The sequence below is a fragment of the Phacochoerus africanus genome, chromosome 11 (assembly GCF_016906955.1).
Source record: "Phacochoerus africanus isolate WHEZ1 chromosome 11, ROS_Pafr_v1, whole genome shotgun sequence".
In the NCBI taxonomy this organism is placed as follows: Eukaryota; Metazoa; Chordata; class Mammalia; order Artiodactyla; family Suidae; genus Phacochoerus; species Phacochoerus africanus.
The window spans coordinates 82,678,978-82,701,524 of NC_062554.1; the positions used below are offsets into that span (position 1 = coordinate 82,678,978).

Genomic DNA, 22,547 nt, shown 5'->3' on the forward strand with positions numbered 1-22,547 from the left:
CAGGAAAGATTAGTAAACAGGATGCAAAAGGCATTAACTATAGAATTAAAATAATCTACAAACTAGGCTTCATTGAAATTAAGAACTTTTCTTCATCAAGACACTACTGAAAGAATGCAAAGAAAGCTATAGACACTAAGAAGATATTGGCTGTAGAAAGATCTTACAAAGAAATTGTATTCAGCATAATAAGAATTGCTACAAATTAATGACAAAACAAGTGACCAAATTAAAAATGCACAAAATACTTAAACAAGCAATTCATAAAAGAAGATCTTCAAATGGTAAAGCAAACAAATGAACAACAAAGCAGGTTATGAAAAGGGACTCAAGATCTTTACTCATCAGGAAATTGCAAATAAAACCACTTGAGACTGTTACTATACATCCACTAGAATGGCTAGACTGCAAAAGACTACATTACTAAGATCTGAAGAGGACCTAAAGCAACAACAACTTTTATATACACTGCCAATAGTATAAACTGATAAAAAAGAAAAACAATTTGGAAAACTTTTTGGCAACATTTACTAAGGCACAATATAAATTTCCCCTATCATCCAGTATCTACACTCTTAGGTAGTTATCAAAGAGATAGGACTAAATACGTTCATCAAAGGCCATGTATAAGAATGCTCTGGGAGTTCCCATTGTGGATCATCAGTAACAAGCCTGACTAGCATCCATGAAGACGAGGGTTCGATCCCTGACCTCGCTCAGCGGGTTAAGGATCCAGCATTGCTATGAGATGTGGTGTAGGTCGCAGATGTGGCTCAGATCTCAAGTTGCTGTGGCATAGGCTGGCAGCTACAGCTCCAATTGGACCCCTAGCCTGGGCACTTCCATATGACACAGGTGCAGCCCTAAAAAGACAGGAAAAAAAAGAATATTAATAACAGCTTTAATCATAATATCAAAAAACTGGAAAAGTTCATTAGCGGAAAAATGTATAAGTAAGTTGTAGCTTAGTCATACAATGGCATACCCTACAGTAATAATAAGGAATAAATTTATAATACATGCAGAAACATAGATGGTATCACAGAAGTTGAATAAAAGAAGACAAACACAAAAGAGTATATGGCATATGAATTTCAAGAACAGACCAAACTAGTCAATCCTGAGAATCACCTTCTGTTTGTGGATGAGAGTGTTAATGACTGAGAAAGGGCATCAGTAATCTACCACAGTGTCGTAAGTATTTTACACCTGGCTCTGGGTGGTGGTTATATGAATATATACATACGCAAAATTCCTCAAGTTATGCACTTAAGATATCTGCATTATAATGAATGGATATCTCCACAAAAAGGTGTAAAAATATGAGGAGCATCTAGTTCTGCTGTACAAATTAAAGTGTTTGAAAATGTCTGGCCTCCTGTTCCAGCAGAGACATCTGGCAATGTGCTTCAACTTCATAGGATAAATAATTCCAGATGGGTCAGGGGAGGAATAACAAGCATGGGGCACCATCGGAATGGTTGCTAGCAATGACAATAACCTCTTATCAAAATGTCCAATATCAACCTGGAAGCAAAAAGCATGAGCCATCTTTGAAGATACCCTTCCTGGAGCTCTATCTGGTGCTTTCAGATTGGCCCCACAAGCTTTCTCAAGTAACTTGAGAACAAAGAACGTAAGGATTCCCAAAGTGCTATCAGAGGCACACTGATCCCTACACAGGGGACCCCCAAATTCGACCAATCATCAAAATACCCAGGGGAATTTTGGGGAGAAAAAAAAAGTTTCTCAAATTATACATATTATAGGTTGAAGTCCTAACCCTATTACCTCAAAATGTGACCTTAACTGGAAAATTAGTTAAGACAGGGATTAGAGTGGCTTTTAACTCAGTATTCCTGGTGTCCTTGTAAAAGGTGGGATTTGGGACCCAAAGACACTCACACAGCAAGACTGTCACGTGAATATGAAGGCAGAGATTAGAGTGATGCTTAGAGAAGCCAAGGATTGGCAATAATTGCCAGCAAACCAAGGAGAAGTGAGGGGAGAAACACAGAAGATTCTCTCACACAGCCTTCAGAACCCTGCCAACCCTTTCATCTCAGACTTCTAGCCCCCAGAACTGTGAGACAGTGAATTTCCATTTCTTAAGCCACCCAGTAGGTGGTACTTTGTATGGTGCCCCTAGCAAACCACTATACCACTCGCAGAAACTCCCATTACTAAGGCTGGGATGTAGATAAGGATTCTGTGTCTTATGCAATTAGATCAGGATTCTGTATCTTAATGCAGTTTTCTAGGTGATTCTCCTAACAGGGCAAATTTCAAATTCACTATGATGCTTGGCCTGGATCTGGTGTGTGCTGCATTGAAATAGATCCAGTACTTGAAAATACTAAAAAACAAACAAACAAACAAAAAAAAACTAACAGCATCTTCCATTTTGTTAGATGCCCATACTGGAGGATTCTCACAGGTTCTCCAAGAAGTTTAGGGCTCCCCTACTGTCTCATTTTCAACGTGTGTGGGCCTCTTAATCACTGTGGGGCTCTTGGAATCCTGACTTTTTTTCTCATCATAAGCCAAATGCTAGGATCTCCTTTTTTTTTTAATTGCTGTGTTGAAGAAAAAAATAAGCCAGCCTAAGATTTTCAACATTTTGCCTAAGAACCACGTGTTACTTATTTTCCTCATTTTTCACTTTGCTGCTTCCTGAAGATTTGAGATCACAAGAATGACTTCTCTTATTTATTCTTCAGAAAGGGTAGTATAGAGGCTCCCTCCAGAGAGGGCTGAGCTGAGACCGTGTTGGGTATTTCATCATAGGGCTGAGAGCCTGAGCGTCTGTGAACAGGCAGTTTTCCAGCTCATTGGCAGAGGCACAAGTGAAAGCAGCACATTCATTTTGTGCAATTTGCTTTACCTTCCCACATGGAGTTGGTGCATGTAAAAGGCTGTTAAGTACTAAATTATTCCTTATCAAATCACCATCATCTGGAGTCATGATCAACACTAATTAAATTACTTTCGCTGAACACGGCTCCAGCATGCTGCCGAGGCTGCTAGGTACATTTCATTTTGCTTACTGTACTGTCCTGGCTGGTTTTGGAACAGAGAGCTACGGGCATCGGCATTGTTTGTAGTTTTAATTAAAGTAAAGCTTTCCTTCTTCAAGTGTATCAAATCAAGTGTGCTAACTCCTTCATTTCATTTACAAAGAAGTGTTGGTTCCTGATGATATTATTTATACACTTATCCCTGACTTTAGACAGTTCAGATAGTTTATCTATGAAATCTGCCTTCTTCCTCAAACACATTTCCATGCAAACTTTTATGACCCACAACTCCTCTGGACCATCAGATCTTTCAGAGAAGAAGCCAAAATAACTCTCAAGAGTTGCATCTTGCATGTTTTCTTTGATGGAAGCTTGACCTTGAAAAACCACATCTTAAGGCTGACTTAATGATGACTGAGTTCTTCTAATGGTTAAATTTCAGAGTTCCAAAATACCAGGACTTTAAAAAAAAAATGCTCTTCCAAAATAAACTTAACCACTTCTTAATTAACAAAGTTTACTTGGGGTTATGGTATTCATCGTAAAGTATTTGTTAGATTAGTGACTGTTTTCATTTTAGAACTATAAACTATGCGGCATCATCTTACTTCACTTTTTTCTGTCTACATTTTGGAATGAAAGCACAATCTTGCTCTCATTCTCCTGGAACACAGAAGTGCCCTCGACTTTACAAGTGCAACAATGCTGGTATACAACCACGTCTTTGGTGCAAAGTAGACGTATAAGTCATATCTGAACACCTAAAAAATAGGTGGAAATAATGAATCTGAAACATTGCTCATAGGAGAATAATTTCCTAAACAATCATGACACGAGTATTTTTTGGTACCATTAAATTGAAAACAGACCATGTTATAACTGGTTCATGTTAGTCCATGGAATAAACAATAAAACATCTGAACTGAGTTTCTGTTTATATTTCTGTAGTGAATATGACAATGTGAATTTAAGAAAGATAACATGCTTAATTGTAGGTGTCAACATATTGAACTGTTTGACTTTGGTATAGTGATAGAAAACACTAGCTATAATGCTTTTTCAAAACCTCTCAGATTGACATATTATAAAGTCTTCAAAGAATCTCCACCAAACTCTTGATTCTCATCATTCAAGACAAGGACATTAGCATTCCCAATTTGTAAAAAATTTTAAAAAGGCATAAAAAAGCTAAGCTTTATGTCTAACTAAAGATCTAGGACTAACTTATAGCAGGCGAGGAATTAAAGCCTGGGCTTTTGACAGCACCTTTTGAACCTTTGAGAATGTAATTCAGATTTACTTTGAGTAAGAACTCTGATGATTTCCTTCATGCCTCTGCACTACTGTAATATCATATCAGATGTTTCTTTATCCATTCATTCCTTCATTAATTCATTCATTCACTATGGCCCAGACATTACACCAGGTGCTGAGGGCCAGGGAATATGAAGCTAAGAAGAAGCAGGAGAGTAAGACACAGCCCTACTATCAAGAGCTCAAAGAAGTCCAATTAGAGCTTTATTTAGTTTTTTATTTCTTAAGAAAAGTTCTAACTCTTCTCTAAGTTTGATTAATTCATGTGAATGCAATGCATGCATATTTCTGGATACATGACTTATAATAATAACTCTTGGCCCTTGTATCTAAATGAAAACACTTCTCAGAGCATTCATGTTTACTTAAAGGCATTCTGCCTTCTTTCAGTTTACTGCTGTGACCAAAGGCATTTAAAAATTCACACCACTTATATTCCACTGAAGGAAAAATGTTGCTCTCCAACATCTAAAGCTTGCTCTGATTCTGATAACCAAAATGTCACAAGTGATGGGTCCCCTTCTCCATGTGGACGGTGATTATAAATACAGTGATAAGTGGTCTTGGCTCTGACCTTTCACTCAGCTTTCCTCCCAACTCTTATCATAAGAGTGAAAGAGTCGCAATTTCTGTGAATGCAAAACAATTACCCTAGGAAGAGAAGCACATCACATTTTTAACTACTTCTTCCCTAAATAAAACTATGTCTTTGAATCACATCTGTAATTTCTGAATCAAAAGTAGCTGGAAATATAGAGCCTGGATGGGAGTCTCCTGATTCTGATGTTGAGACTTCTGGCCTGCTATGAACATCTGTTTTAGAAGAGCCTGCTGTGATGTTCTAGAACAGGGGTTGGCAAATTGCAGCCCATAGGCCAAATCCAGCTACCCACCTGTTTTGGTAAATATAGTTTTATTGGAACACTGCCCTACCCATTCATTTAGGTAGCCTAGGACTACCTTGAGTTACAGCGGGGTATGTGTGACAGAAACCCTATGACCCTCAGAGCCTGAAATATTCACAATCTGATCCTTTATAGAAAAAAAAAAAAAAAGTTTGCTGATTCCTAGTCTAAATTATGGTCCTAAAGAAAGAGTAGAAAGAAAATATTTTAAAACATGAATCAACAGCACAGTGACACCTGCTAGTGATAAGTAAAGCTAAATTAGTTAACAAAGGACATTTAATCTTGCAGTATTAACACTGTGTTTACCCTGACTCTCAAAATCAAATGCACAGTCTTGTGCAGCCAATTTTTAGGGATATACACAAACAAGATGATGAAAAAAAATGACATGATACCAAGGCTCTAAAACACTAGAAATTTACGTGCTTTGAGGAATTTCAAGGCATTTACTTAGACCATGGTTATATATAATGTGGAGAATTTTTTACACTTGTCTACAAAATATAACTGAGAAAGTCAAAACAAATCATTCTGTGGACACTAAAGTGCTTGGAAAAAATTTTCACTTGGCTTGAGCAGCAGGTTCAAAAAAAAAATCTCTGTAAAAAGGGGGAAAAGTAAATGGTATACATAAATTAGATTATTTAAGACCAGATACAAGTATGGCATGAAAAATGCATGCAGTCTTTTATATAAATATATATAGTTGGGAATACACTCACTAGATGAAAAGCACTCACTTGAAGTTAATATCGCTTCAATTTCAGGTGATAAATGGGTGGCAATGACCTTAATTAGAATTCGGTTAAATTCCAGAAGCAAAGGGGAAGGCTTGTAAACAATGAAAGACAATAGTGTCACAGGCTCCACAAATCCATCTTCCAAGACATACAGAAAATCGGCAGGCACTTCTGCTACATCTGAGCCTCTCAAAGATTCTTTTCCAGTACATTTATCTCTTCCAAGCCCTCCCCACCCCCATTGTGTACACACACCACTCACACATACACACACCGACATCCATTACTAAAGGGCCTAATCTCAGCTATCAGCAGAGTGCCTTTATGGGGCCATTAAACCATTTCTCTTGTTTACAGTGCCCGAAGAAAGATGTGAATTATGTCTGTGACAAAACAAGTGATAACATTTCTAAACTGCTATCAAAATGCAAACTGAAACACATTTAAGGACAGAGACCCTGATTCCAGTTTTCATGATTTTCCATTAGATGCAGCATCTGGAAATATATTCACCTATAACATTTCCGAGACCAAAGTTTAGACCATAGCACAGCAAGTTGGTATGTATTTTTTTCTTAAATAATATTCTTTAAGTAGAGCAGTTATAAAAAAAAATGATAGAATATTTTTTAAAGGGATATTATCCATGGGGATAGATCCCATACTAGCTGGTCCTTTGATATTATGTGGCAAACCGAAGATGCTGTTCCATAGCAATCACAAAGGTAAAGTAAGGAGGAATCTCACCCCTTGTTATCAATCTCAGAATGTTTGAATTGAAGACATTATGTATGATTAAATTTTAAGGACTGAGCTGGTATTTGTTCTTAGAAACCTTTTTGCTAAAGGAATCATAAGTGGATGCTGTATGGGTAAAAAGATAACTAACAAAATCTACTTTAATCAGAGGAAGGCAAACAGTTCTCACCCTGCCCCTACATTACTCCGGGAAGTAAATACTCGGCACCTTCAAGGAACTTCTTGGGCAATTTGGAAAATGGAACAGAGTCTCAGAGAAACCATGCACTTCTCTGAAGGGGATAGCAAACTTTTCTTCCCTATTACCAAACTCCTATCCGTAACAGTGACTGTACACTCCACAGCAGAGATTCCTTAAATGGTCCTATCTTGGGTGTATGTACCTGAACAAAGAGGATGTAGTTCGAATAAGTCCCAGAGGTTATGCTGCACCTCACATCCCATACAGAATTGGGTGTAGGTGTCTACAGACTTGGAAACTGGTGCTGGGGACAAGGCTGAAATCAGAAGCCAGGAATCCTCACAGTCTACAGAGTACAGCCTTCTGACAATGTCCCATAGCCTCACAAGATAGTTATCTCTTAAAAATACACTTAATAATTAAACTTTCCCTACATTGCAGAGTACCATTATGCCATCTTAACAGGCAGGAAAGAATAGACAAGTACTCTGGATTTGGACCCTTTCTCTCTTCAAAAAACAGTGGTGACACCGAGATGTAAGCAACTCTCACTTATCTGAGGGTCACTTACCTACCAATATTGATAATCTAAAACCAGAGGTTGCCAGTGTTTGTCTGATTCACATAGTGGTTTCAAATAATTGCAGTTAGCTGTGATCACAAAATCACATTTGAAATCTTTCTCTGGTTTAAAAATCCAAAATTCTGGCTTCTCTAGAAAAAACACAATACCCAACAACATTGAATCCACTGTCCAGCAATTGGCTGAGCCCATTATCAGCGTCTCCTCTGGCCACAACTTGTGTTTTCCTATTTGCCATAGTCCCCACCGTCACTACCACTCTATACACCATTATCTTCTGCACTAAATTCACTGAGCTTGTGTCTATGCTTGGCATGAGAGTTTTCTACACCTTATGGAACACATAGCTAAGAAATCATTAGTGAGTGTGTTTCCACCACACATGGACGTGTGTGTGTGCACAGACATACACATGCGCACACACACACACACACACAATCACCTCAAATCAGCAAATAATAAGTACTACAAAACTCATATCACACAGTGGCTTCGATACTCAAGTACTCATTCTCAGGCAATAAGGCATAGTGGAAAAGGTACTTCAAATTTGCCTGATTTTTTTCGGAGTTCCCGTCGTGGCGCAGTGGTTAACGAATCCGACTAGGAACCATGACGTTGCGGGTTCGGTCCCTGCCCCTGCTCAGTGGGTTAACGATCCGGCGTTGCCATGAGCTGTGGTGTAGGTTGCAGACGCGGCTCGGATCCCGCGTTGCTGTGGCTCTGGCGTAGACCGGTGGCTACAGCTCCGATTCGACCCCTAGCCTGGGAACCTCCATATGCCGTGGGAGCGGCCCAAAGAAATAGCAAAAAGACAAAAAAAAAAATTGCCTGATTTTAAATTTTTCCGCCACCACTTACTAGCCATAAGTCTGGGCAAACCTCTTTGTGATTCAGTTTGCTTTTCTATAAAATGGGCATGATAGAGCACCTGCCTCATGAAGTTGCTGATAGGATTAAATGAAACACTATGCATAATATTAGCTATTGGTGGTGCTATTATTCAAACCCAGAATATTTAGGCATTACAGCTAAAAGAGAACATGTAGACCATCCAGAAACGTAAGAGCAGTGGTTAAGAGCATAGAATAGAATCTTTGCTTTGCTACTTACAAGCAAAAGGACTTCTGGTCAACCAGGAAACCGCTACAAGATTCAGTTTCTCCGTATATAATATGAGGCTATCACAGACCTTTCTCATGGGGTTTGTGTGAGAATTAAATGAGGTAACACAAATGAGAACTTAGAGTAGTACCTGGGACATGGTAAGTACTCAGGAATGTTAGTTATAACCATTATAATCACAATCACTTCCGTTCACAGAAGATAAACTGAAACTAAAGGAAATAAAATGACTAGGAGCAGGACTTCAGCCATCAGACTGTCACTGCACTACTTTTTCTATTTCATCTTGTTTCCAATTTCACTTTATGGCAAGAGAACTACTTACTAAGAGCAAAAAAAAAATGTACACATGGAGAAGAATCTGTAAGGAAGGTATCCTGACAGAAGGATAAAGCAAACAGCATGGTTGGTTAGAAAGAACACTTCATGAGGAGTCAAGTAATCTGAATCTAGTTCCTACTACACTGCAAACTAGCTGTGTGACCCCAGGCATACTATGCAACCTCTCTGGGCTTCTGTTCCTCATCTACAAAATGAAAGCAACAAACTAAGCAATCTTTCTCTATAGTTCTAAAATATAACTCCAGATGTAAGTACCCGCTTACTCATGTCAAAGGAAAATATAAAGATCTGATACAAGAATTCAGAGGGCATACGATTCTGAGACCACACAGCTCTAAGTACCTCAATAACTGAGGGCATTAACTGCATTTTAGCAAATGGTGGTCACTGAAATTGATAATGAGCCTTAATCACCACAAAAAAGCAAAATTGGGTGTAATTCACTATATTCAAGAAGGAAGGGTACATAATGCACATTAGAAAGGTGTACACATGGTTAACAGTTTAAAATGATGCTTTAAAAGGCATTCATGGACCACCAACTTTCCAGCTAATGTCAGAAGGTAATGTTATCATACTGATAAAAGCAAAAGCAGAATCAAAAGACAAAAACTGATATTCCTAATTTAAAAGCATCACAACCACCATTAATTGAAAAATAAAGAAACTACATACAAACTGTGTTGATTCATTCCTCTAAATTTTAAAGCCTAATCCTACTATAATAGTACTTAAGCAGTAGTGGTGCTAAATGATCCTCTTCTTCACAGTCTAATTGCCAGGAGAAAGTGCCCTGGGAGGAAACCAGCTCTTCCATCTGGAAAAGGGTAAGAACAGGGAGAGGAAGGCCTAATGCAGGAACAATCCAAATCTAATCAGTTTTGCATTTTGCACTGGCTTCAAATCAGATCTTCATACCCCTACTGGTCCAGTAGATGGAAAGCAGCATGACACTATTTTTTTGGAAACAAATTTTGTACAGTGAGCCCAAACATAGAGTACTTCATATCCAATTGGCAGAAATCAAACCTGAACAAGCTGCAGCTATTTGAGAAACATCTAATAAACTGAAATGAAGTTCTGAAACAAGATGCCCACCCAAACCAAACACCCGTCAAAAACTGCTCTTCTTCATAAATTACCTAATTATGACCTTTATAAATACGGAAAACAAAAACACCTTTTCTGCAGAAATTGTTCCACTGTGCTTTAATACAATATTTGTCAAGCCCTATAAAGTTAAAAATAAGTGTTACTTCTCTACCTTATAATTCTGTAGTTCTTTCAAATAATGGACAACCCCATTTTGGAAAAGACTGACCAGTATCTATTCTTAGTCCTAGCTGAACTGGAAAATCCCAACACTACATGGTGTTTCTCAGTCTAGCATGAAGAAGTTCTAAGGAAAGCTATGACAGATGGGCCCTGCAGAATACCCAGACGCCAAAGGTGCTCTGTCCTCACTCCTGTGTGACCACAAAGGACATGTACAAAGTAGGCTTCTCCTATCCTGCGCACTCTGCCTCTTCCAGCCCTGCAGAACAAACCCCAGAGCGCCACCCTCTGCAGACTCTCTGAAAATATCTCTAATAAATAGTTCAGGAAAAAAGGGGGTAAATGTGTTCTTTGAAATCCACTGATAGGATGAAAACTATTACATTTGGAACGGATAAGCAATTAAGTCCTACTGTATAGCACAAGGAACTATATCCAATCTCTTGTGATAGAACATGCTGGAAGATAATATGAGAAAAAGCATGTATATAGATGTATGACTGAGTCACTTTTCTATACAGCAGAAATTGGCACATTGTAAATCAAATATACTGTAATATAATTTATTAATTTTCCCTTTTAGGGCTGCATCTGCAGCATATGGAAATTCCCAGACTAGGGGCCAAATCAGAGCTGCAGATGCTGGCCTATACTACTGCCACAGCAATGCCAGATCTGAACTGCATCTGCAACCTACACTGAAGATTGCAGCAATGCTGGATCCTTAACCCACTTAGAGGCCAGGGATCAAACCCGCATCCTTGTGGATAGTAGCAGATACCTGCTGAACCACAACAGGAATTCCTATACTGTAATTTTTAAAAAATTACAAACGAACAAAAATAAAAGAAATCCAGTACCTACTGATGGGGGGAAAAAAAAAAAGCAAATAGGCAATGGAAAAGAATCAAGACAGATGGTAGCATCTAAGGATATTTTACTTAGACGTAGAGAATGATAAATGTGATCTTTAATTTTCCCTTTTTATTAAATCACAAACACAGAAGCTCCAATCTAAAATTTTATATTTATTACACTATAGACTACAGTAACATAGAAAAACAAAATTAAGATAAAGAAGACTGCCAATTACTAATATGCCTGTCATCGCTTTGGAATAATAATTATTAAATAGACTATTAGTTTTCTATGATTTCTAAGTTTTACTCACTAAGAGCATGTAGTCAATAAGTAACATTTTATGAAATAAAGCATAATACTTTCCTCCAGTATTATTTTCAAAGCAAGGTAGTAAGTAATTAGTGATGCAAGTACTTGCTTAAATGAATTAATTTCTGTGGTCTTTAGAACTACAGCAGTATAATTCCAAATTTAGAATTCATATCACATGCATGAACTGGAGAAAGTCTTTCAATAAGCCCAGAGGTAAGAGAAATGGTACATGGACTACAAAGTGAAAACCACCATCAAGACAACTGAAATTTCAAACCTATATATCATGTTTACAAGTCTAACAAAATTCTACTATTGCTCCACTTCTTCAAATATTTGTTCTTTCCTTGTTTCAATATTCTCCTACTGAAAAGAATCTTTCTGCTTTGATTTAGTGAATGTGTACTATTGAAAGATCTATTTTCTTTCAAGTTAGTGAATCCTCACTTTCAGTTCATAATTTCAACATATCTTTCCTCCCGGTTGTATGTGAAAAGAACCTATAATCTGCATGGTCTTAAACTGACCACTTCAGTATCAAAATGACACACTGGATAAGTAGGAAGCAACACTCAAATGACTGAAGTATATCTGCGTATCCTGATGGCACTCGCCTGAAGACATGGTTGAGAACAATTCAGACATTATTAGCCACTTGGCTCCTTGTTCAAAAAGACCCCATCAGTAGTCAATCAAAAGTAGAAATATGTTCTGACCACCAGAGCTGGAAAAGTTTGCCCCCTAAAAGAGCCAGCTAGCTATAGCCAAAAAAAAAGTACCTTTCACTAAATGCCAATAAAACTTTACAGGCTTCTAAAATAACAAAGATAGAGTGATCACAAAGGAAACTTTGCAATATTCCTGACAATAAACACCTTCTTAAAAAGAAATTATCTGTCACCTGGCGGCGTCTATTGTTACAGTTGTTAATACTAACAAGGGTAAATCCTGCAAACACATTTAACTTAAACCAACTGCTAATTTGGCAACATTTTTGTAATTTCTTCCCCAAAATAAATTCGGGCATTTTCTTTAAATATGCCCTGCAATAATTCATTGTATACAAGAACAGTTTCCATGAGAAATTAACCATCCTTACAGAAAAGTTTTTACCAAACTATTCCGCCCACCTTGAAAAATGTTCATTTAACTATACCAGATTAAAAATCCTCCCCAAGAAAAGGGAGATGCATGAAATATAAAAGTAAATACTCTGATTGGAGAGCCACATTTTTAACCCCAAAATAGACTGCTTGAAGAAAAATATTTCACTATCATGTAGAAACATTTAGAAAAGTGCACATTTTATTTCCTACAGCAGATAATAGTGTTATAAGGTTTTCTTTGAAAATAAGACTCATAAATAAGTAGCAAGGTTTGCTTCCTAAACTGTGGCAATACCATCAGCAAGCACCTCCAGATGCCAATTAAGCCCTTGTTATTTTTTAATAATAAATATTAGTTTAAAAAAATCTATAGCACAACAGTGAGATCAGAATAATGAACTATAAAATGTCTCTACTGACACAGATCCCGCCTTCGCAAAAAAATAAAAAAAAAAACCCAAGAAGCAAACAAGCTAAAGGATGATAAAGAAAACCAACCTGGAGAGCCTTGGATAGGCTTAACCATGGCCATGAAATAAATAGTCCGGAGATACCACATAAGATACGGTACATAAGGGGCTGATTTTACTTGGCAGGTTGCAGGAAGTAAATGTAAATGATCACTGTATATACACACATCACATTTTCTATAGCCAAAGAATGTAATCTCAAGAAAATGGAATGAAGAGTTTTAGAATTATACTAGCATTCTGTAAGTGACTTCCATGATTTCTTAACAGACTTATTTTTAATAGATTGCTTCCTTTGAATATAAGCTTTTTAAAAATGCGTTATATGTTCGATTAAAGTTGCTTTTCTACAGGAACACAGCTCTAATTTTTAATTGGCATAATAGCTGGGAGTTATGAATCACAAATAAACCAAGGTAGTTCACAGTATCACATAGGGACTTTAAGAGATTATACTTGTCCACTTCCACAGTCTTCACAACGCAGTTATTGAGAAGCACTTTAATCACAAATATGTAATTTGTTTAATCTGATGTCTATACCCTGCAGCCCAATATATATTAAGACATTTATATAAAGTCACAAATATATATAACAGAGTTGATATGATCTAGGGGCATAAAATTGTAAGAAGAGCTAAAAAATATATAATCAAGTACCATGCAACTATTCATTAATTATATACACTTACAACCTAAGAAATTTCCTTAATTCTCACCCTATTTACAGTATTCCAGAAGGGCTTCTTAAGTGTGTAGAAAATTATCCCTAAATTTTCTTACACTTCCTAGAGTTGTTGACATAACTTCCCAGCTGCTAGTTCAAAGGATGCCTCTTTCCTTTTTTTCTACGTTAGAGCCTCCCTATTGCAGGATCCCACAAGTGCATCTTGAGGCTACATTACAGGGGAAAGACCGTGCACTAAGATCATTCTGATCCTTCAAGAACCAACTCTATCTGATAGGAACCGAGACGTCTCACCAGTTACTAAACTGTGCTCCAGAGTATTAGTGTCATGGCAATATTCCAATGGATATTTTTTTTTTACTTCGACTAACTATAAATAAAAGGAAATTAGATTACAATCAACATAAAATGTGGAGCATAACTAGGTAGCAGTATTGTACAGGTGTGACTGGAAATTGAAAAAAATCACAGCACGCAGGCACTACTTGGATATGACAAATCTCTTCATTTTTATTTTGGACAAAGGATTTTGTGGTAAAATCTAAATACATACTAAATCATACTAATCCTTGTACAATGCAAGTTGTTAGATTATTCATAACATAAAGATGCACTAACTGGGAAATAAATTCTTCACTGGATTAAATTTTTAAATAAATTTCACTTAAACATTAATTACTAATCCCTGTAGTCTTTAAAAATTAAAGATGTACGGTATACATAAATGGATCTTCCTGTTTAAATGAGGTATAGCCAACATATCCTAACATTTAACTGCTTTCTTTTAAACTTCCAAAACTATATTTACTGTTATGTCAACCTAAAGCACCTATTTAAAATTTAGCCTTTTGAGATGCTTAGATGTTAAGAGCATACCCACGTGAATGAATGGATATTACCATGCCTGTGATAGATGACAAATTATACAGGAATAATCATTTTCCTACAACTTAGTGATCAAAGCAGATGATAGACAATGACAACAGTGTTCTTTCAAGCCCTTTAATGGTTTACCAACATAACACAATGTAGGAAACTCACGAGTAGAATGGATTTCTTTTCTTTATTTCCTTTTTATGTTGTATTGTGAAACTATAATCTCATTCTTTAGAACACAGAGCTCTGCCAAGTGCATCTGCTCTAACTGCAGGTGTAAAGTGACTATGAGGTGTGTCAAATGCTGTAGCCAGCTGACACATTCAGCAGCTTATATTAGCACTTAAACACACAAAGAAGATTTATACAGCCCTCCTTTGTACTTGATAGTTCCAAGAAACTAGAAAAAGATAAAGATGAAAGAGTACTCGTCAGCTCTTCTTCCATGTATGCGAACGGAAAAGATGAGCTTTGGAGAAACAACACATGGATACCACCTGCAAAACAAGTGTCTGATCACAAACATAACAGGCCTGGTTTGCATTCTTCACCTCGCCTCTTTGAAGTTAAGAGGAGCTTTGTAAATTACGGGTGTGCACAGGGATAAATATTAAGTCAGAAAAAAACATCATTACCCTCTTCCCTTCCAATGCATACATATATCAATTCTTAGCTACTGCACATTTCATTTTTTTTTACCACATTAGATTCCACTGACATAATAATAACATTTCTGATATAGGTGCCTTATGTAGTATGTATTTGTTTTAAATATGGTTAACTACAGCCCACCTATATGCTGAAACATACAGGTTATACATTATGCCCCTTTGGTTTTTTCTCTCCACTTTCTCTTCCTCAGTAACCTGACATCAATTTCATGCTTAGAAATTTCCAGGCTGGCCTGTTTGTTCTTAGGAATAAATCCCAAGTGGATCTGATTGACTTTTGCTGACTCACAAAATTGGACTTGACTTTGACACATCAAACATTCTTTCTATCACTAACTGATACACATCTAACCTCCAAATACTTGCTGCCTTTCTCTCTGAAGGAGAGAAAATGCTCATGCCTACTTCATAGAAACGGATACCTGGCCTTCATCTCACCTAACAGCCCCTCCCAACATGACTGGGTACCTGCCACAAACAATGAAGAGACAAGTGAAGGTATGGGAAGCACGGATATTTGAAAATTAGGTACTAAGGAGGATTAAGTTCTACTTCTGAAACTAACCATTTGGGCACTAACTATTTGTCACTTTGGACAAATTGTTTTACCCTGACCATCTTAGGTTTGTCACACAGCTCTATCTGAAACAATGCAGGATAGTGGTTATGAATGTGCATTGTAGAGTCAGATCTGCAACTTGGTCACTTTGCGATCAGAAAAAATCCACTTAACTGTTCTGTCCCTCAATTTTCCCAGCTTAAAATAAGAGAGAGAGAGAGAATAGTCCCCACTCCATAAGGTTACTGCAAAAATCGGCTGATGCATGAAGACACACATCAAGTGCTTAGAAGAGCACCCCGCACACAGAGAGCACTGAGCAAGCATTTGCTCTGACTGCCCGTGAAAGGCAGATAATCTCTAGGTCCACTCCACTTCATGGGTCATCTCATTCCAAAAGTCTGGGTTTCTAATTCCAGGTCATGTTTCATTTTCTTCATGAAGCCATTCTTGACTATTCCAATTTACATTAATCTCTTACTTTAAAAATAAACCATAGTATATATAGCATTCATTTATTTTGTAGTCATGTTGGCCCCAAAACCAACATGTTGCCTTGTGAGGTTATAGCTACTTTAACATCTTTACTTTAGTACTCAACAATCATTTGATGTTAGTAATTCTCCTTTTTTTTTTTTTTTTTTTTTAGGTACAGCTAGAATCAATTTTTCTTAAATCTGGCATGCAGAGTCCAATTGTTGGGTCAAACACATCTAGTCTGGTAGAAGTCCAGCCCCTGCTGGGCTAGTTCATTCATCCTATTTCATAAGGATGATTTTAGGTCATTCCCAACATAAGTAATCAATTACTTTTAAATGGGCTTCCAGAGGCCATAGCTGAAGCCGAATATCATTTCATTTCTAGCAGTGTTACAGCAAGGGTCCTGGGGATTAATTTTTATTATTTAAATAAGAGATGATCATAAAATTAGCACCCTTCTAATATAGTTCTCATCTTGATTATTGCTATTTAACTGGTAAAATTTTTTCTTCAGGCTGAGTGAACACTATAATTATTATTGCTTTGCATTGTAAAGGTTGCATCTTAATTGAAAAATCAACACTTTTTTCCCTTTCAATGAATACATCAACTTCAAAATCAACGAAAACATTGAAGATGCAGGCAATTCTACTAGACCCACAAATTAGGGTGTCCTTGATCAACCAGAAAGCATAACCCATAATCTTAAACATAAGATGTTAACTGATCCTATAACCAGGCCTGCTTTTCAAGTACCGAATATTTCCACCTTAACCCTCTGCTTATGAATCCTTTTGGGCAAAATGACAGTATATTTGAGCAAACAACACTTCTGAGTATCTTCTCTGAAAGTATCACTGTGGATAGGCACTGAACTGCTTACTGTGGCCAATAGTGAATGGACAAATTATTCTTATACTATTTTTACAGTATGTGTAGATAAGCCTTTAAGTTGGGATGTGTAGGTATAACTTCTGAATATGGCAAACCAACAAGCAAAAAGAACACAGAAAGTAACTTGATCAAAATAAATGCATTTGTGAAATACCATATGAATTATATATTTTGTATATTTCATATGTATTTGTATATATATATATATATATATATATATAAAATAAAAGCTTATACAAGGCTTTCTATGCATCAGAAATATACAGTCATCCCTAGGCATCCTCAGGGTCTTAGTTCTGGGATCTCACCCCACCCCTGGACACCAAAATCCCCAATGCTCAAGTCCCTTACATAAAATGGCATAGTACAGTTTAGTACTCACTGTTTACTTCTTACACATTTTATACACACATAAACAAGTTACCCTAAAACTCAAGTTACGCTAGAGGATGCTAACATTATGATCCTGGTTTTAAACAATAGGAAACTGAGGCACAATGATCTTAAGTTGCCTATACAAAGTCACACACCTAATAAAGAGCAGATTTGAACTCAAGTATCCTAGGTCCAATACCTTGCTCTTAGGCAGGATGCTGCACTCTGCCCCCTAAAAGAACCCCTTCATGTTTATATTATATGGCTCTAGTGTCTATAGCATTAATACTATAAAATAGTGTGAATCGATATAAAAAGTTGTACCAGACAAAATGCCAAATATAATGTTCATTTAATATCAGCATAATATTAGAAAATATTTCTGGCCCAATCATACAATGCTTAAAGAGAAAGAGAATCCCAAACCAAAATTTAAAAATTCTCTTCTGGGAGTTCCCATGGTGGTTCAGCGGAAATGAATCTGGTTGATCCCTGGCCTCACTCAGGCGGTTAAGGATCCGGCTTTGCCATGAGCTATGGTGTATGTAGTTCGCAGATGTGGCTTGGATCTCATGCTGCTGTGGCTATGGTGCAGGCCTGCAGCTACAGCTCATATCCAATCCCTAGCCTGGGAACATCCACATGCCCTGGGTGCAGCTCTAAAAAAAAAAAAAAAAGACAAAAAAAAAATTCTCCTCCAAGAGCTTCATTATTTTGTTAAGCAAACATTTTGGATTCCTGATGCAGAAGGCTTATGTATACATAGGACTTAACCACACTCCTACAATTCAAAGTATGGGGACAAAGATTTTATAGCGCAACAGGGAAATTGAAGAGCTCTCTACTCCATCTTTGCTTTCAATGTATGTGTTCTTTTGTACATTAGGTTAGAAATTAGAAGAAATCTAATGTTTTCATTTTTCCTTTAGTTTATATTATACAAATATTAATGTATGTATGTATATGTGCATATGGTAAAATACACATATTTTATTGTACAGTCATAGCATTACAATGCATGACAGGTTGGCACATTTTGCTGGGATGTGTACAAGAGAAGATGCTACAAGATGAGTCTGGGTTCTATCATTCATGACCTAGGAGACTTTGGGAATCACACTAAGCTTATATGAGTTTTATCTGCTCTGCCAGCCTCCCAGGGCCACTGTGTGGTACAAATGAGATGTGGGTATGAAAATTATCTATGAATTCTAAACCGCCAAACAGATATCAAGATAAGTACCATTGCTAATATTGTTTTTAAATTTCACCCTATAGCATCTAGAATAAAGTCTGGCATTATGCCTATTTATTGACTAAACTTATTTTTCATTAGGGAAAGAAAAAGCAATGGTGGGACCTCAACCAAAAGAACAAGCTGAGTTTTACCAAAATAAAGGTGCCAAATCTTAAGATTCTTAAACTATTTATCCACTTAACTATATGATTAATGTGAAAACAAGAATATTTCTTCTGACCTCATAATTACAACACTTGTACTTTTTTTTTTTTATTATGTTTACAAGTACTGAAATTTTACCTTGGGGACTTAAAAGACATTTTAATACCAATCCTAACCAAAAAAAGATTTTACATATTTAGAGAGAAAGGGACAGAGAGATTTACTGATGATTAGAATTTGACAAAAATTTTAAGACAAGTGAGAATGTAACATTTTAAATAAAATACAGATAGAACCATTTTAATTTATGCATCTGCTTAGGTGCACATCACACACAAACTCCTACGACTACCTCTAAATATACATTAGAGGATAGGGCTATACATTCCTTACACACATTATCCAAACATTCAGAAAATGCCATTTAAGAGCTAAGGGCCTAAATTTCCACTTTGATCAATGAAGCAGTTTTTATCACAAGATAGGATGACTGAAGTTTATTGATTAGCTGATAACCTTCTAATGTACCAGCCTTTAATCTACAATAACACAGTGAATGAAGGTAGAGCTTTCAGAAAAGAAAACAAGGTTTGATTATCCTAGAAGAAAACAAGAATGTGGAGAGACTCAGGAAGGCAAAAATATCCAGAAAAACAGAGCAATGGCATCCAGTTACTTGGCTTTCCCTGCAGCCCCATGAGCTAAGACAAGTGAGTCACCTGACGTTCTAGCCCGTGCCAAGGACGAGAGAATCAAATCAAACCAACATAATAAGGCTGTTGTGTCCACGAGGATGGAGAAAAACAACCTCAAACAGCAGTAAAAGTTCACCTCACAGCATGACCGCCATTTCAAAGGAAAAGCTAATGCTACTGAAGGGTTTGCTTCAATATTACCCATACATCTTAATAGGAAAGAGCCACTTTTAACTGAGTCCAATGGCCTTGAGAGTATCTGACAGAACTTTTGCTGGTAGCACTGTGGCTGGAAGACAATCTAAGAAGAGCATATTATGGTTTAGGATTAAATGTCAGTGTTGAAAAGTTCAGAGGGAAAAATGGACAAAGGGGGGGTATATACTTCTTTCAGATCAAAATGGATCCAGAATTCTGTACTGGTTTACAGATCTTGATCATACTTCATGAGAGAAACCTAAATGAGAGTACACTAAGAACTCTAAAATTAGTAAAGCAGATGAACAAAAAGCCTGGCATAAAGATGTCTTGAATTAAATTCATTCCTTCATCCAGCAAATATGTGTGCTATATATATAGCACAGAGTTTAAAGGTACCACCTTTAAGAAAATGGTTGAGAAAAATATTTTTCTCAGTATGAAAAATAGAGAATATGGTAAAGAAAATGTTATTAATAGGTGAAAGTGTGTAGGTTCACATTTTTATTTGCTATTTTCCCAGCACACAAGTAAGAGCATATAATCTTTCTTTTTAAAATTAGGAGTTCCCGTCATAGCTCAGCAGTAACAAACCCGACTAATAACCATGAGGACACGGGTTCAATCCCTGACCTTGCTCAGTGGGTTAAGGATTGGCTTTGAGCTGTGGTGTAGGTCACAGACGTAGCTCGGATCCCACATTGGTGTAGGCCGGCAGCTACAGCTCCGACTTGGCCCCTAGCCTGGGAATGTCCGTATGCCACAGGTTCGGGCCTAAAAAGAAAAAGAAAAAAAAAATCAGACATGGCCCAATAACATTTTTGGATTTCAGTTCTTCATCTTTAACATAAGACTGTTGATACCATTAATTTACAACATCTCTTCAAGCTGCAGCTTTGGGAGTTTTATGAATATTCACTACTACCTTGGCAATTCCATGAATACTACTCTTGCAACTAGCCCTACTACTAGCAATTCTGCTACTGCTAACTACTGCTATTGTCTTAACTGCCTAAACCGTTCTTCTCCCTTTGCCTCCCCACCCCCCAACAAGGAAAACATGCCACGTCTGAAACATTACTAAAGTCAAAACCGACACATAAACAACATGAAAAATATACAGTGTTGTCATAAATCTCTCAAATGCTGGATAAGTAAGATAAAATATTTGAGGAAGAAGAAAAAAAAGCACAGTGGCCTTGAGGAGATTTGGCACAGTTTCCAAACATCGAGTCCTCCCTTCTTGCTTTCTTGCAGCTATTAGCTCACATCTCAGAATCTCCTTCTTGAGACAAACCCCTGTGAAAAGGCTCTCTTGGTCTCTCTCAATTTATCACACCGTAATAGAAAGAATTTTCAAATACTGATGTTTCTCTCACATGAACAACATTCTTTGTTGGCAATGTAGTTTTTTTCCCAAGGGTAGTAGCAGTTTTGAAATCTTCACAAGTGGGCCAAGGAATGGCTCCTTGGGAAGGGAGATCTCCACAAAGAAAGCAGGTATGAGCTGGGGTCTGAGCTCCATAGTTTCAGACACCACATGCCTTAATTATTTGATTATTTTACATCTTAGATTTCTCTCTGTGTAAAATGGGAACAAGACCAAGTTATTTCAGAGTATTCATGCTAAATAGAGATTACTGAGAAATGCATTGTGAGATATGAGTCTCAAATAATATTTATTAGAGAGCCCTAAGCTGATAACTGAGACTTAGCTCTAAGATTACATAAATGCAAACAGCTTTCCATTATACCTCAAAGAAATATGAAGCACAGCAAACTAAAAGCAGATATTTGCATTAGGTTTCAAACAACTTAAGCCACCTGTGTATGAATATGATGTTTTTCAAAAAAGATTCTAAGCACCCAAGAAGCTATTCATTCAGTTCAATTCAATATTCACTGAATATCCACAACATGCGAACCTTACAAAGATGAGGAAGACATGACCCATCTTCTACAAGCCAATCAAAACAGTGTTTAAAATGAGATGTATATAAAGCATTGATGGGCACAGAGAATTCATTAACTCTAAGATAATCAAGGAATAAAGGACATTATGAACTGAATCTTAAAGAACCAGTATGAGCTCAAAAAGTAGAGGTTAATACATTAGCACTGAGTACATAATTTTTAAAAAGCCATAAAATATTCTTCTTAGTCAACCATCATAGGAATTTAGGCCTAGGCTAAAAACGTATGAACACAGTCACCCATTAAGAAATCCAATGGCTACGTACACCTTTAGGCAGAGCGCTTTTTGTAGAAATAAACATTAGGGAAAAAAAAAAAAAAAACTAAGTACATTTTCTTCAGAATGTAACAGATCAGAGTGAATATGCATACACACTGACCCCGATACAATGTCACATCCCTCAATATGGGATGAATAAAATTTTATCAATTATATGCAGTAAGAACAAAAGCTTCCTGGGAACAGAGGCATTTTTCCACCACAAGTTCATCCACCACTGTATTAAAGATGCCTAGAACAAAGCATGGCATATAATAGGCTTAAAAGGTATGTGTTGCATCAATAAAATCTGAATGCCTTATAAACCTACTTAGCATCCTTACTACACAACTGTATAGATGTATATACCAATAAAGAACTCAAAGTCTCTTAAGTAAAATAATTTCTACAACACTAAGATTTATTAATGCAAATTTTAAATCATAAAAATGAAGATAATGGTTATGGCTTACATTTGTAAGAA

At 36.8% G+C, this 22,547-nt stretch overlaps 1 protein-coding gene across 5 annotated transcripts in view; it reads right to left on the reverse strand.

Moving 5' to 3' along the window:
- ETV1 (ETS variant transcription factor 1) overlaps positions 1–22,547 on the reverse strand; it is a 96,100-nt gene that overhangs the window by 52,158 nt on the left and 21,395 nt on the right. The gene's annotated exons all lie outside the window — the stretch shown is intronic.